The following is a 16,602-nucleotide window of genomic DNA, read 5'->3' as shown; positions in this document are numbered from 1 at the left end:
CGAGCATGGTGCAATTGCTAACAGAAAGCCGAGCATAATTTTTTTGAATAACCATTAATCTTGAGAGCTCATGATTGGGGCATGAATATAACATTGATTTACGCCTCCCCAAGCTTGAGCGATGCTTTCTCCTTCACGAGGCCAGAAATTATATATATAATTGCGATCACAATAAACAAGATGCATATGATAAAACTTATGATGAAATTCCAATTTCAATCATTTGTAGTTCCATGACCCCGTATCATCACATAGCCTATACCATGTCAATGCATCCCCCTTCAAAGATAAAGGGAAGACCTTCTTCTAAATAACATCTCCGGGCACACCTGCAAGCTTAAATAATCCACAAACTTCATCCACATATATTAGGTGGTCATCAGGATGCTTTGTTCCATCTCCTGCAAAAGGATTAGCTAGCAGTTTTTCTAACATATCCGAAGGAATTTCAAAGCAGACATTTTCATTTTCAGTAGGTTCAGTAGGTTGAGGAGCAACTCTTTGCTCTACTGGTCGGGGTGAAGATACCCCGAACAAGCCCCTCGGAGGATTACTTTCCATAGTAACAAGTGATAGTAAATTTCAGCACTCTATATAAATTTTTCCTTACCAAATTCCACCTACCAAAGGTGCTTCACTCCCCGGCAACGGCGCCAGAAAAGAGTCTTGATGACCCACAAGTATAGGGGATCTATCGTAGTCCTTTCGATAAGTAAGAGTGTCGAACCCAACGGGGAGCAGAAGGAAATGATAAGCGGTTTTCGGCAAGGTATTCTCTACAAACACTGAAATTATAGGTAACATATAGTTTTGTGATAAGATAATTGGTAACGAGCAACAAGTAACAAAAGTAAATAAAGTGCAGCAAGGTGGCCCAATCCTTTTTGTAGCAAAGGACAAGCCTGGACAAACTCTTATATGATGTAAAGCGCTCCCGAGGACACATGGGAATATTGTCAAGCTAGGTTTCATCACGTTCATATGATTCGCGTTCGGTACTTTGATAATTTGGTATGTGGGTGGACCGGTGCTTGGGTGCTGTCCTTACTTGGACAAACATCCCACTTATGATTAACCTCTATTGCAAGCATCCGCAACTACAACAAAAGTATTAAGGTAAACCTAACCATAGCATGAAACATGTGGATCCAAATCAGCCCCTTACGAAGCAACGCATAAACTAGGGTTTAAGCTTCTGTCCCTCTGGCAGCCCATCATCTACTTATTACTTCCCAATGCCTTCCTCTAGGCCCAAATAAAGGTGAAATGTCATGTAGTCGACATTCACATAACTCCACTAGAGGAGAAACAACATACATCTTATCAAAATATCGAACGAATACCAAATTCACATGACTACTAATAGCAAGACTTCTCCCATGTCCTCAGGAACAAACGTAACTACTCACAAAGCATATTCATGTTCATAATTAGAGGGGTATTAATATGCATAAAGGATCTGAACATATGATCTTCCACCAAATAAACCAACTAGCATCAACTACAAGGAGTAATCAACACTACTAGCAACCCACAGGTACCAATCCGGGACTTAGAGAGAAGAATTGGATACAAGAGATGAACTAGGGTTTGAGAGGAGATGGTGCTGGTGAAGATGTTGATGGAGATTGACCCCCTCCCGATGAGAGGATCGTTGGTGATGACGATGGCGATGATTTCCCCCTCCCGGAGGGAAGTGTCCCCGGCAGGACAGCTCCGCCAGAGCCCTAGATTGGTTCCGCCAAGGTTCCGCCTCGTGGCGGCGGAGTCTCGTCCGGAAAGATGGCTTATGATTTTTCCTCATCAAAAGACTCCATATAGAAGAAGATGTGCATCGGAGGGCCACCAGGGGGCCCACGAGGCAGGGGGCGCGCCGAGGGGGGTAGGGCGCGCCCCCACCCTCGTGGGCAGGGTGTGGCCCCCCTCCGGAACTTCTTGCGCTCAGTATTTTTTATATATTCTGAAAATGACTTCCTGAAGTTTCGGGACTTTTGGAGCTGTGCAGAATAGGTCTCTGATATTTGCTCCTTTTCCAGCCCAGAATCCCAACTGCCGGCATTCTCCCTCTTTATGTAAAGCTTGTAAAATAAGAGAGAATAGGCATAAGTATTGTGACATAATGTGTAATAATAGCCCATAATGCAATAAATATCGATATAAAAGAATGATGCAAAATGGACGTATCATTGCCTCTAGGGCATATTTCTTCAATCACATCACAACATGCCCTGCAAAAACAAGTTAGACGTCCTCTACTTTGTTGTTGCAAGTTTTAGGTGGCTGCTACGGGCTTCTAGCAAGAACCGTTCTTACCTACGCATCAAAACCACAACATAGTATAGTGATTGATGTTTGATCTTCACAAAGAACCCTGTTCATTGGAACCGATTCAACTAAAGCTGGAGAAACAGACACCCAACAGCCACCTGTGTGCGAAGCACATCGGTAGAACCAGTCTTGCATAAGCGTGCGCGTAATGTCGGTCTGGGTCGCTTCATCCAACAATACCGCCGAATCAAGAATCAATTAGTGACGACAAGCAATATGTATATACCCACGCCCACAACTCCTTTGTGTTCTACTCGTGCATATAACATCTACGCATGAACCTGGCTTGGATGTCACTGTTGGGGAACGCAATAATTTCAAAAAAAATCCTATGCACACGCAGGATCATGGTGATGGATATCAATGAGAGGGGAAGAGTGTTGTCCACGTACCCTCGTAGACCGTAAGCGGAAGCGTTATGACAACGCGGTTGATGTAGTCATACGTCTTCACGATCGACCGATCCTAGTACCGAAAGTACGACACCTCCGCGATCTGCACACGTTCAGCTCGGTGACGTCCCACAAACTCTCGATCCAGCTGAGTGTCGAGGGAGAGCTTCGTCAGCACGATGGTGTGATGACGGTGATGATGATGCTATCGTTGCAGGGCTTCGCCTGAGCACTACAATGATATGACCGAGGTGGATTATGGTGGAAGGGGGCACCGCACATGGCTAAGGGATCATTGATCAACTTGTGTGTCCATGGGGTGTCCCCTGGCCATGATATAAAGGATGGAGGGAGGAGGAGGCCGACCCTCATAGGGCGCGCCCAAAGTGTGGAGTCCTACTAGGATTCCCTAGTCCTAGTAGGATTCCACCTCCCACATGGAATAGGAAAAAGGGAAGTGAGAAGGAGAAGGAAGGAAGGGGCGCCCCTTTCCCTAGTGCAATTCGGACCAGTCCATGGGGAAGGGGCGTCGCAACCCTTGAGGCCTTTCTCTCCTTTCCCGTATGGCCCATTAAGGCCCAATACGAATTCCCGTAACTCTCCGGTACTCCAAAAAATACCCGAATCACTCAGAACCTTTCCGATGTCCGAATATAGCCTTCCAATATATCGATCTTTACATCTCGACCATTTCGAGACTCCCCGTCATGTCCCCGGTCTCATCCGGGACTCCGAACAAACTTCGGTCATCAAATCACATAACTCATAATACAAATCGTCACAGAACGTTAAGCGTGCGGACCCTACGGGTTCGAGAACTATGTAGACATGACCGACACTCATCTTCGGTCAATAACCAATAGCGGAACCTGGATGCTCATATTGGCTCCAACATATTCTACGAAGATCTTTATCGGTCAAACCGCATAACAACATACGTTGTTCCCATTCTCATCGGTATGTTTACTTGCCCGAGATTCGATCATGGGTATCATCATACCTAGTTGAATCTCGTTACCGGCAAGTCTCTTTACTCGTTCTGTAATGCATCATCCCGCAACTAACTCATTAGTCACATTGCTTGCAAGGCTTATAGTGATGTGCATTACCGAGAGGGCCAGAGATACCACTCCGATACACGGAGTGACAAATCCTAATCACGATCTATGCCAACTCAACAAACACCATCGGAGACACCTGTAGAGCATCTTTATAATCACGCAGTTACGTTGTGACATTTGATAGCACACAAGATGTTCCTCCGGTATTCGGGAGTTGCATAATCTCATAGTCTGAGGAACATGTATAAGTCATGAAGAAAGTAGTAGCAATGAAACTGTAACGATCATAATGCTAAGCTAACGAATGGGTCTTGTCTATCACATCATTCTCCTAATGATGTGATCCCGTTCATCAAATGACAACACATGTCTATGGTTAGGAAACATAACCATCTTTGATAAACGAACTAGTCAAGTAGAGGCATACTAGGGACACTTTGTTTTGTCTATGTATTCACACATGTACTAAGTTTTCGGTTAATACAATTCTAGCATGAATGATAAACATTTATCATGAAATAAGTAAATAAATAATAACTTTATTATTGCCTATAGGGCATATTTCCTTCAGCAGGCGGACGGATAGATGAACTCACGATCACATGGGTCGGCGGCTCGCACGTAGATGAAACCTCATGCATGTTGAGATTGCATCGGACCCTTCGATTGGTCTCCAGACTCGGACCGTAGGCATCATACCAAGTCCTAGCGGAGCCCAACTCGGTGTCACAGGTTCCCAGCCCATCACAGCCCAGCAAAAATTTCAAACGATCCTGCCATGCATCCCTGATCTGGCGAAGCTCGCCGTTCTCTGACATCGGCCTCCCGATCGCCGGCGCTCCTTTCTTCTTCTTTCTCCGTGTGACCTTCGTCCACACGTGTTGCGGAGAAAAATCAACCAAAGTAATGATCGAAGCACTTAACTTTGGGAGTGGACCACACCACGGCTTCATCTTCGGCGTCGGCAATAGTGATCTAGGGCCGAAACCCCCATCCCTCGTGCTTCGAACGCCACTACCTCTTGCGGTAGGGCATCGTCAGGTGTTGTCGCCGGCCGCGGAACGTGCTCCTCCTTCGGGTACATCACAGGTCGCTCGATCATTGCGACCTCATCATCCTCATCCTCATCGGCCAAAACCCAAAATCTACCTCCGAACCGCGGCTTCGCGGGCTTGGGATCTGCAGTGAGGTCGACCACCTTAATCCGATCACGCACTGTGCTTCGTCCTGCAGAAAATTAAGAACATGAATGGCAAAATCATCTATAAGCAGACGCATACCTTCGGAGATCTTCTCGTCCTCGTGTAGGTAGCGCCTACCGAGGATATCTCCCTCCCGATTGAGGGAGCCTGGACTAAGGGGTTCTCGGGCGTCCGACCTATTAGACATGGGCCGAACTGATGGGTTGTGAAGATACAAAGACCAAAGACTCTACCCGTGTCCGGATGGGGCTCTCCTTAGCATGGAAGGCAAGCTTGGCGTCCAAATATGAAGATTCCTTTCCCTGTAACCGACCTTATGTAACCCTAGATCCCTCAGGTGTCTATATAAATCGGAGGGATAGGTCCATAGACATATGTCCTCATAATCATAGTCAGATAGGCTAGACTTTTAGGGTTTAGCCATTACGATCTCGTGGTAGATCAACTCTTGTAATACTCATATTCATCAAGATCAATCGAGCAGGAAGTAGGGTATTACCTCCATAGAGAGGGCCTGAACCTGGGTAAACATTGTGTCCCTTGTCTCCTGTTACCATCGACCTTAGACGCATAGTTCGCGACCCCCTACCCGAGATCCGCCGGTTTTGACACCGGCATTGGTGCTTTCATTGAGAGTTACACTGTGCTGTCATCAAAAGGTTCGATGGCTCCTTCGACCATCTACAACAACACTGTCCAAGGGGATGTCTTGCTCCCCAGACAGATCTTCGTATTCGGCGGCTTCGCACTGCGGGCCAACTCGCTTGGCCATCTAGAGCAGACCGAAAGCTACGCCCCTGGCCATCAGGTCAAATTTGGAAGCTTGAATTACATCGTGGATATCCGTGGAGACTTGATCTTCGACGGATTCGAGACCACGACAGTTGCTCCCTGCCACCACAATGGACACGACGAAAATCTGTCATTGGACCATACCCAGGAGATAGTACCTGTAGCTTCTCTGGCCTCAGATCCGGAGCAGATCGCGCCATCCGAGGACGGGAAGCTCAACCCCGCCGCGGAAACCGCAGACTCAGCAGCGTTGGAGCCGCACACAGACCTAACTTCAAGTGACATCTATGTCACCGGAACCATGGACTCGTCTCCGGCTACAGGTTCCTAATCTTGTGCATCCACGTACGTCGAGCTTGATCGGTCATCGATCGTCGAATTCAGCTCCGCGGACATCTTCCGGCACTCGCCTTTGGGCGACGTGTTAAACTCGTTAAGAGCACTATCCTTAGCGGAGGTCTCACAACCGAATTATATCCGGTTTGAACTGGAGGCTGATGACGGAGAATTTCGCTTCCCACCCACCGCCCACTTCATAGCCACTATCGAAGACTTAATCGACACGCTTGATTACGGCTCCAAAGACATCGACGGTATGGATGATGATGCTGATGAGGAGCAGGGCCAAAACCCGCTGTTTACCAGATGCTAGACGGCCACCTCTTCTTATGGCGTGTACATGGTGGATACACCTGAAAGAACTAACGATGATGACAAAGAAGGTCCAGTTGAGGACGAACCTCCTGTGATACAACCAAAACACCAGTGTCACTGGCACCGCTCTAAGTCGCGTCATGAAAAAGACAGAAACACCGGCATGGGAGACGATCACACTCCAGACGGTGCCGAAGACAGAGAAGATCCCGACGAACAAACTGTCGAACAGGACGATCGGGAAGATGGGCAAGTTACACTACTGGAATCAGCTTCTTTACCGTCCGCCATGGCGGACGGCAAAGGCATAGATCACGGACGACAAACCTCTTTGCCGTCTGCTAGCAGACGGCAAAATGTCCAGATGAACACATGCCAGCAAAGGCCTTCTTTGCCGTCCGCTTCTTAGAAACAGAGGGCAAAGGATTACGCCGTCCGCCATCCGAGGCCAGCAGACGGCAAAGACAGTGGACGACAGTGTGGTGGCATGAGGGCCGTTAGGGGGTTAACGATGCTCTTTGCCGTCCGCTGACAGACGACAAAGAGCCCAGCTAGGCAGCACTGGGAAGCTGCCACGTGTCCAGATATGTCGTCCGCCAGCATATGGCATAGAAGTTTGAATCTTTGCCATCTGCCGGCAGACGGCATAGCTGGTCACTTTGCCGTCTGTCAGCCGACGGCAAAATGACCAAACAGGCAGCCAGTGTTCCCAGTTTGCACATGTGACTGCCACGTGTACTCTTTGCCATCTGCTAGCGGACGACATATCTCTTTGTCGTCTGCTAGCGGACGGCAAAGAGGCTATATATCCCTTGTTTTTATTTAAATCCCATTAATTGGACATGGTTTCAAACATAGATATACATGCATACATATCCAACATATCCAACAGCATGTCCAACAACATATTTCATCAAATCCAACAACATAGGTCAACAAAGTCCAACATATCCATATATACATAACCAGAAACAAGTTTCCAACAATATATCCAAACAAGTTTTAATAAACAACAAGGAAGCACCAGAAGAATAGTACACTCCATGAATCCAAGCTTCCTCATGTAAAGCAAATCTGCAAATTGGGAAAGATGAAAGTTAGAAGAAGAAGACTAGTTATAAGAAGAAGAAGAAGATTTTTTCTTCTCTTTCTTTTTCTCCTCTCCTCTTCTTTATCTTCTTCTAACTAAGGTAGGTAAAAATGTCATTTTATTGCTAAGCTATGAAAAAAAATGCTAAGTGTAGGTCATTTTAGAACTAAGCTAGGTAAAATAGGTCATTTTGGAGCTTAGTAAGGTTATTATGTCATTTTCGTGGAAAATAAGCTAAGTCTATATCATTTTGGAGCTAACAAAGATTATCATGCCATTTTTTACCTAAGTATGCTAAGTATGTCATAAATGAACTAAATAAGCTAAGTATAGCTCATTTTTATCTAACTTAGGTAATTATGCCATTTAGGAGGAAAATAAGCTAAATATCCATTTGTAAAGCAAAACACCAGAGAAAACTTAGCCTAATTACAACAAATGTGATGAAGATCGCAACTAAGGTAAAAATTGATCCAACGGCATAATGATACCAAGCCTCATTATCAATGGCATATTTTCTAATCTTCTTAAGCTTCAGGCACATTGCATCCATCTTCAAGCGCATTGCATTCATCATCATCTTGTGATCATCGATGACATCACCAACATACAACTCCAATGTCATCTTCTCATCTTCAATTCTTTTAATTTTTTCTTTCAAATACTAACTTTCTCTTTCAACTAAATTTAACTTCTCTACAAGAGGGTCCGTTTCAAATTCCGGTTCATATACCTCCTAGATTAAAATATCTATATGTCAACTTGATGGCCCTAATTGTCATAAATGCGAAATGCAACAAATAGTTATGAAAGAGAATTTAACACATCTGAATCATAAAGCGGGCGAGGGCCGACCGGGACGGACATCAAGACCATGGCACTATGTATAAGAAACAATCATACAAAGCAAGAAAATTATAAATACCAACTATATAAATCACACAATCATACAAATAACTATATAAATCAAGTACAACGTAAAATTTTGAATACATAATAATCACTATCGGTAATGACGTGCTCATCATCATCATTAATAAAAGCATCATCATCATCATCACTATTGGTAATGACGTGCTCATCATCATCATTAACAAATGCATCATCATGTGGAAGGCCACCTTTACGTAATCGTTCAAGCATTGACAGGTCACCTGCAGCAGTAACTTCTTCTTCTTCCTCCTCTTCTTCTTCTTCCGGCTCTTCTTCTTCCGGGTCAGGGGTGAAGTCGGGTTCACTATCGATGTCTACTTCAATGTTCTGGGGTGGATTAGAGCGGTTCTTGAAACATTTTTTTGGGAAGACGTGTTTCTTGGAAGAATTCTCCTTTGTCATATGTGTCTTGGTTAATGTGAGGTTCATAATCCTTTTCATTGGGGGGAGGTGGTCTAACACGTGGCGGCACTTCATAAACGACGTCCCAACCACTGAGATTTGGATCACTTTGACAGGCCCACGGTAGATAGAAAACTTGGGTTGCCTGTTGAGCCGTAATATAGACATCGGGAACATCCAAATGGGTGCTTTGTTTGATTTCGACTAGCCCTATATGTTCATGAGTCCTTCTAGTCTCCCTCGGCTGGAACCAATAACATCTGAAGACTACGACGTTTGGTGGGTTTTCACCATAGAATTCAAGTTCATAAACTGCTTCAACTCTTCCATAATACTCGTTACCTGATTCGCCGATAGTAGAGACACAATAATTTGTAGACTTTCGGTCGGCCATAGATAGCGCTTTGCCATAGGTACGAAAGCGATACCCGTTGATGTCATATTTGTCAAATGAACGAACCTTATAGTCAAAAGCATTAGCTACTTGTCTCAATTCGGCATCCATAATCTCTGAATTAGCCTACAAGTTTAATACGAAAGGATTGTTGCATTAGTCGCAAATTAGCCAAACAAATGAAAGGGTCAAATGGAAATTACCTTTTTTTGAACCAAGAGATGAAACCGGGATATCCGGCTCCTTGTTTTGCCAGAAGCTCATACTCTTCGACGGAATCCTTTTGGATCACCGCTCCATATGAGAATATGGCGACGTATCGACTGCATCAAATATCCTGGAATAAGAGAAGCTCAAAGGAATTAGAAGTTGTGAAACAATGTACTGAGATCCTACTCGATGTACCGCCGCACTTCTGTTAGGTTGTTGAAGAGATACAACGAAATGCTCCACCATTCTTCAACATCCAACCTTACTGGTTTCCAACCACTGGCTGGTGCGAGATTCCCTTTGAATAGACTGAGGTTGGATTGACCCTTTTGAGGTTCGTCAGCATTATACCGAGGCTTCGGATTATGAAAATGACATTTTTTGGCTTCGTAGTGTGCTGTCACGAAGTTTGCCGCCTCCTCAGTGATGAATCCCTCCGCCATCAATGCATATATTCTACGTTTATTTTTACATTTTGCTCTAAGTGTCTTCTGCATCCTCTCAGTTGAGTAGCACCAACAATTTTGCACGGCCCCCCCAATCATGCCTCGTTCAGGAGATGCAAAATCAAGTGTTGCATTGGATTAAAGAAGCTTGGCAGAAAGATCATCTCTAACTTGCAGATCAACTCCAGCGCCAACTGTTCCATTTCTTCTAGGAGGCCAGGAAATAGTTCTTTCGCACAAGAACATGGAAGAAATAGCTTAGCTCTCCCAGTACTAGCCATTCATCCTCAGGGATGAAGCCACGCAACATTACCGGCATTATCCGCTCAATCCATATGTGCCAATCATGACTTTTTAGACCAAATATTTTCAATTTTTGAAGACTCGCTCCCCTCTTTAGATTTACGGCATACCCATCTGGGAACATCAACTGCATTTTCACCCACAAAATAATTTCCTTCATAGCTGGCCTTCCAAGATAGAACCATGCCTTTCGCTTCGTCCAGTTCCCCTTTCCTTTCAGTTCTTTCATGTTTTGTAACGGTCTATCACATAGCCTTAGTATTATCCTTTTATTTCCCCTCTATGTCGAACAATGTACCAAAAATGGCTTCGGCGATATTCTTTTCAGTGTGCATCACATCAATGTTGTGTGGGTAAATGAGGTCCTTGAAGTAAGGCAGATCCCAGAAGCATGTCTTGTGAGTCCAAGCGTGTTCCTTATTATACCCCTTGAAATACCCAGGACGCTCTGGATCTGGCTCGAGAGTGTTTAACTGATCTAGAGTCCGTTGGCCTGTCAACGCAGGTGGTGCAGAGTGTTTGACAACTCTACCTTTGATGAAGTTATTCTTGTCTTTCCTAAACTTATGGCCATGATGTAGAAACGGTCTATGCAAGTTGAAGCAACTATACTTGCACCCTGCTGTCGGCCAATGAAACTCAAGAGCTCCCTTGCATGTGGGGCATGAGAACCTTCCATGCACACACCAGCCAACGAATAGCGCATACGCTGGCAAGTCATGCGTCGAGTACATGTACCAGGCACGCATTATGAAGTTCTCTTTGCTAAAGGCGTCGTATGTCTTGAACCCATTATCCCAAGCTTCTTGCAATTCGTCCTTAAGCGGCTGCATGTACACATTCATATTCTTCCCTGGATAGTTGGGCCCTGGAATTATCAACGTTGGGAAAATGATCTTTCTTTGCATAATCTGGCCGGGGGGAGATTGAGTGGAATGACAAACACGGGCCAACAGCTATATGCAGTTGCCATCTGACCAAACACAGTGAACCCATCTGTGCTGACGGCGACTCGAGGATGCCTTAGATCTGCCGTTTTTTCCTTATGTAATGCATCGAAGCGCTTCCACGCTTCACCATCCGGTGTGTGCACCATCATCACATTCCCATCTGCATCTAGTTCGGTTCTTTTGCCCGTTTTGTGCCATGTCATCTGTCTGGCCGTCTCTTCGACCATGAAAATACATTGAAGTCTTGGTACGATTGGCATATGCCGAAGAACATTAACGCGTATTTTGGTCTGCATCTTCTCACCCATACCGTTGTCTACCACAACATACCTGGAAGAATTGCAAATGGGACAATAGTTCAAGTCCTCATACTGAAGCCTAAATAAGACACATCCTTTCTCATAGGCATGTATCTTCTCATAGGGCATCTTAAGAGCACGGAGGATTTTGTCTGACTGGTACAGGTTTGGAGATAGCACATGGCCTTTGGGTAGAAATCGTCCAAATACTGTCATCATCGCGTCGTAGCATTCTGTGCCCAAGTTGAACTGAGCCTTCAGAGCCATTATTTGTGAGATGGCATCCAGCTAACAAAGCTCCATGTGCTCGTGGAGAGGACGTTTTGAGGACTCCAACATTTCAGTGAAGGCCTTTGCAGATTCCTCCATCTCCTTGTCCGAGTCCAAAGCATCGTCAAAGTCTTGCACCATGTCTGCGGTCCCGGTACCATGCTCGTCGATGCAACGACGAACCACCTCGGCTCTGGCACGTTGGGCAGACTCACCATATTATGTCTAGACCGTGTAACCAGGCGTAAAACCAAACTTCTGCAGGTCTTTACTCATTTCAACTCGTCCCTCTTTTTATAGTTGTCGCAACGGGCACAGGGGCACCAGCTTAATTCCTGGCCATTTGCAAATGCGGCTCTAACAGACCCCTTGGTTTTTGTTAACCATTCCTCGGTCCAAACTTTCTGACTAGTGTAACCGGTGTACATCCATGCACGATCACTCATATTGAGTTTCTACTAGACACACAAGAAATATATACATAATTAAGCAAACCATGCATATCCATCAGTTAATGGAGTTTGTCAGTTTTATTACGTCCATGCAACCTACATGCTAATAGGTAAAGATAGGTCCTAGTCCCACTCGAGTATGTGTAGATTGGGTTCGTTTTCCCGTGCTCTGCTCCGGATCTGACGCAAAATTCGGCAGCACCTCCCCACTGTTCTCTTGATACACGTCTCGGCAATAAGCAGAGAGGATGTGTACCCGGAGAACAACAGGGAGGCACTGACGAAATTCTGCATCAGATCCAGAGCAGAGCATATGGGAAAACGAACCCAATCTACACATACTCGGGCTGTCCATGGATAACGTTGGACAATTCGAAAGAATCATGATTATAAATATGCAAATGCATGCATATTTATAGATGTAACCCTTTCGAACGGGAGACCCATAGTGGTTACGCATACTGATGATTGACACCTATAGATAGCAAGTCTCATCGGCAGGAAGATCGTAACAGAGCAAATGAAGGGGGAGGAGGAGATGTCATTTGTGCTCACCATCGAATACAGGGGCAGAGCTCGTCGAACACCAGACCCTTGCAACTACGAAATAACTGCACATTTGAATCGAAAGATGAATAACATAGCAATTTTGTTTCTTCCGTCGACCTAACTAAATTTTTACATCATGATGAGCGGGTTAGGGGGTCCTTGGTGTCGATGGAACCCTAAATAGCAAGTATTCGACACCTATGGCCACATGTATCTCGCACCGACATACTTGCTATTTAGGGTTCCATCGACACCGAGGAACCCCTAACCCGTTCGTCCCCGGGCGCCCTCTTTTTTCCTTTCCTTCTTCTTCTTTTTATACTTCTTCTTCTTCTTCTTCTTCTTCTTCTTTCTTCTTCTCCCTCCTCCTTCTCCTCCTTCTAATCTAAAATAAACCAAACTAAACTAAACAAAAACTAAAATTAAAACTAAACTGAAAATAAAACTAAACTAAAAATAAAAATAAAACTAAAACAGAAACTAAACTAAAATAAACTAAAAAAACTAAACTAAAAAAGGGGGAAGAACAAATCTGCAGGCGCCGGTGGAGGGTGAGGTCGGCCAGTGGGGTGGGGCGGCGCAGGGGCCGCGAAGAGGAGGGCGGTAGCGGGGTGGGGCGTTGCAAGGCCGCGAGAAGGGGTCCGACACCGGGGCAGCCCGGCGCAGGCCTCTCCGGTGACGGGGTGCAGCGTGGCGACGGGGCACAGGGGCGGGGGGGAGGGCTGGATGGCGGCAGGGGCTGGGTTCGGGGGGCGGGGCTGGCGGGCGGCGGCGGCGGGGGAGGAGAGAGGCGGGCGCGCGGGAGGGAGACAGAGAAAGAGAGAGAGGGGAGATGGCTCGACCCGCTAAGTGGGCCTTCTTTGCCGTCTGCTAGCAGGCGGCAAAGAGGGCGGCCGTTTAGGGCTGGCCCACGTCTCCTCTTTGTCGTCCGCCGACGGACGGCAAAGAACCTGACCTAGCCACGCCATGCCCTATGGGGCCCAACTGGCCCTTTGTCGTCCGCCTTCTAGCTCTTTGCGGTCAGCTAGCTGGCGGCAAAGAAGCAGCGGACGGCAAATAGACTTTTTGCTATCCGCACTTTCTTTGCCGTCTGCTTTGTGGGAGCGGACAACACAGAGGCTCTTTGTCGTCGTCCAGCAGACGACAAAGAGGTGGCAGACGGCAAATTGTCAGATTCCAGTAGTGTTAGCCCCAATGAACAGGCCATAACAAAGACTCAGAGGATAGTAGTTATCTCCCACTCTCCGAGGAGGAGGTGAGCCTTAGCAACGAGGATTTTATCGTACCTGAGAAACCTCTTGAGTAGGAGTGCTTTAAGCACCAGCTAATAGCCACTACAAGGAGCCTGAAAAAGAAGCATCAGCAGCTTCAAGCTGACCAAGATCTGCTCAATGATAAATGGACCGATGTCCTAGCAGCCGAAGAATACGGCCTCAAGCGCCCAGACAAAAGCTACCCGAAGCGCAAATTGCTACCTTAGTTCGGCGACGAGGCACCAGAGCCCATACCATCATCGTGCAATGCGGCTGACCGCCACGTGGTCAGGATAAAACGGCAACTCAAGCCTAACACCAGCCCGCCCGGGCTCATCGCAAAGGCAGAGATAAAACAGGTCGTGGTTATACATATGACCTTTGGCAGGACCTAAACAGTAGAGCAGGACATACCAGGTCGATCTTCGGATAGCGAGGACGTGCCCCGACATGTGACGACGGCTATCTATTCGGACGTGACAAGCCTAGTCATGCGCGGGCCGAAAACCCTCGATGGACTCCATCGGAGCTATGTCCCGATGTGGCCCGATATAGAGGCGCCGCACACCCTCTTTGCTTCACTGACGAAGTAATGGAGCATGAATTCCCCGAAGGGTTTAAACCCGTGAATATTGAATCAGACGATGGAACAACTGATCCCGCTGTGTGGATTGAGGATTTTCTTCTCCATATCCATATGGACCGCGGAGATGACCTCCACGCCATCAAATATGTTCTGTTAAAACTGAATGGGCCAGCTCGGCACTGGTCAAACAGTCTGCCCGAAAACTCTATTGGCAGCTGGGAGGATTTGGAAGACGCCTTCCGTGACAACTTCCAAGGTACTTATGTTCGGCCACCAGATGCCGATGACTTAAGCCATATAGTTCAACACCCCGGAGAGTCGGCTAGGAAATTCTGGACTAGGTTTCTAACCAAAAAGAACTAGATCGTCGACTGTCCAGATGCCGAAGCCCTAGCAGCCTTTAAACATAGAATCTGCAACGAATGGCTCGCCCGCCACCTCGGCCAAGAAAAGCCGAAGTCCATGGCAGCCCTCACGGCACTCATGACCCGCTTTTGTGCGGGTGAAGATAGTTGGCTGGCCCACAGCAAAAACAATGCAAGCAATGCCGACACCTCTGAAGCCAGAAATAGCAATGACAAGTCCCGACGCAACAGAAACAAGCGTCGAAACAACAATGACAACACCGATGATACGGCGGTCAATGCCGGATTCAGTGGCTCTAGGTCCAGTCAGCGGAAGAAGCCATTCAAAAAGAACAATTTGGGCTCATCCAACTTGGACCGCAGACTCGATCGTCCGTGCCAGATCCATGGCACCCCAGACAAACCACCCAATCATACCAACGGAGATTGTTGGGTTTTTAAATAGGCCGGCAAGTTAAACGCCGAAAGCAAGGAGAAGGGATCGCAAAGCGAGGACGATGATGAGGAGCCCGGCCACCTAATACAGGGAGACAGAAGAAGTTTCCCCCTCAGGACAAAACGCTGAACATGATATATGGTACCCACACCCCCAAGACTAAGCGCAAGCGCGCGCTCAGGGACGTCTACGCGATAGAGCCAGTCGCCCCAAAATTTAATCCATCGTCATCATGCCCGATCACTTTCGATCGTCGGGACCATCCGACCAGTATCCGTCATGGCGGTTCAGCCGCACTGGTCCTGGACCCAATAATTGATGGGTTCCACCTGACACGAGTTCTGATAGACGGTGGCAGCAGCCTCAACCTGCTCTAACAGGATACAGTGTGCAAAATGGGCATTAATCCATCATGGTCAAGCCCACAAAGACTACCTTTAAAGGAGTCATACCAGGTGTAGAGGCCCGCTGTACGGGCTCAATCACACTAGAGGTTGTCTCGATCTCGGGACAACTTCCGAAGCGAGGAGTTAATCTTTGATATCGTCCATTTTCGCAATGGTTATCACGCACTGCTTGGACGAACCACATTTGCTCGATTCAACGCGGTGCCACACTACGCTTATCTCAAGCTCAAGATGCCCGAACCACGCGACGTCATAACAGTCAATGGAAACATGGAACGCTCCCTCCGCACTGAGGAGCACACCGATGCCTTAGCAGCAGAAGTACAGAGCGGCCTTTTCAAGCAGAACCATAATTCGGCGGACGAGCTCCCGGACACAGTTAAGAGAGTCCGAACTATTCGGCAGCAGGACAACTCGGCTCATCAAGAGCTCGACTAGCAATTCGGCCTCCGTCCCAGTCCCGACCAAGTGGCGGCAATTGTACCACGCGTACATAACTACACACTCAAAATACCATGGGCATGGATGGAGGCATAACCATCTTGTGATCCACAATACGGCTCGACCGCCCCGGACACACGTACTTTCACGATTTCCTTTTTTCTCCTTTTCAGGTTTCTTTTTCACAGGCCTTCCCTGATGGCTTGACCATCGGTTCTTTTCGAAGGATAAATACACCAAGACGACAAGAAGCATGGGCGTACTGGGGAATTTTTAGGTGGTTTCTTTAATGACCCCTTTACCTGTTTTCAGGACCCACACGCAGCTCTCCCTTGGTTAAGGCATATCAAATAGCCTTCTGCTTATTGCACTACTTGTATAAATGCG

This window comes from Triticum aestivum, chromosome 3A, assembly GCF_018294505.1.
Source record: "Triticum aestivum cultivar Chinese Spring chromosome 3A, IWGSC CS RefSeq v2.1, whole genome shotgun sequence".
NCBI classification, from domain to species: domain Eukaryota; kingdom Viridiplantae; phylum Streptophyta; class Magnoliopsida; order Poales; family Poaceae; genus Triticum; species Triticum aestivum.
This window is presented reverse-complemented; position numbering follows the sequence as displayed.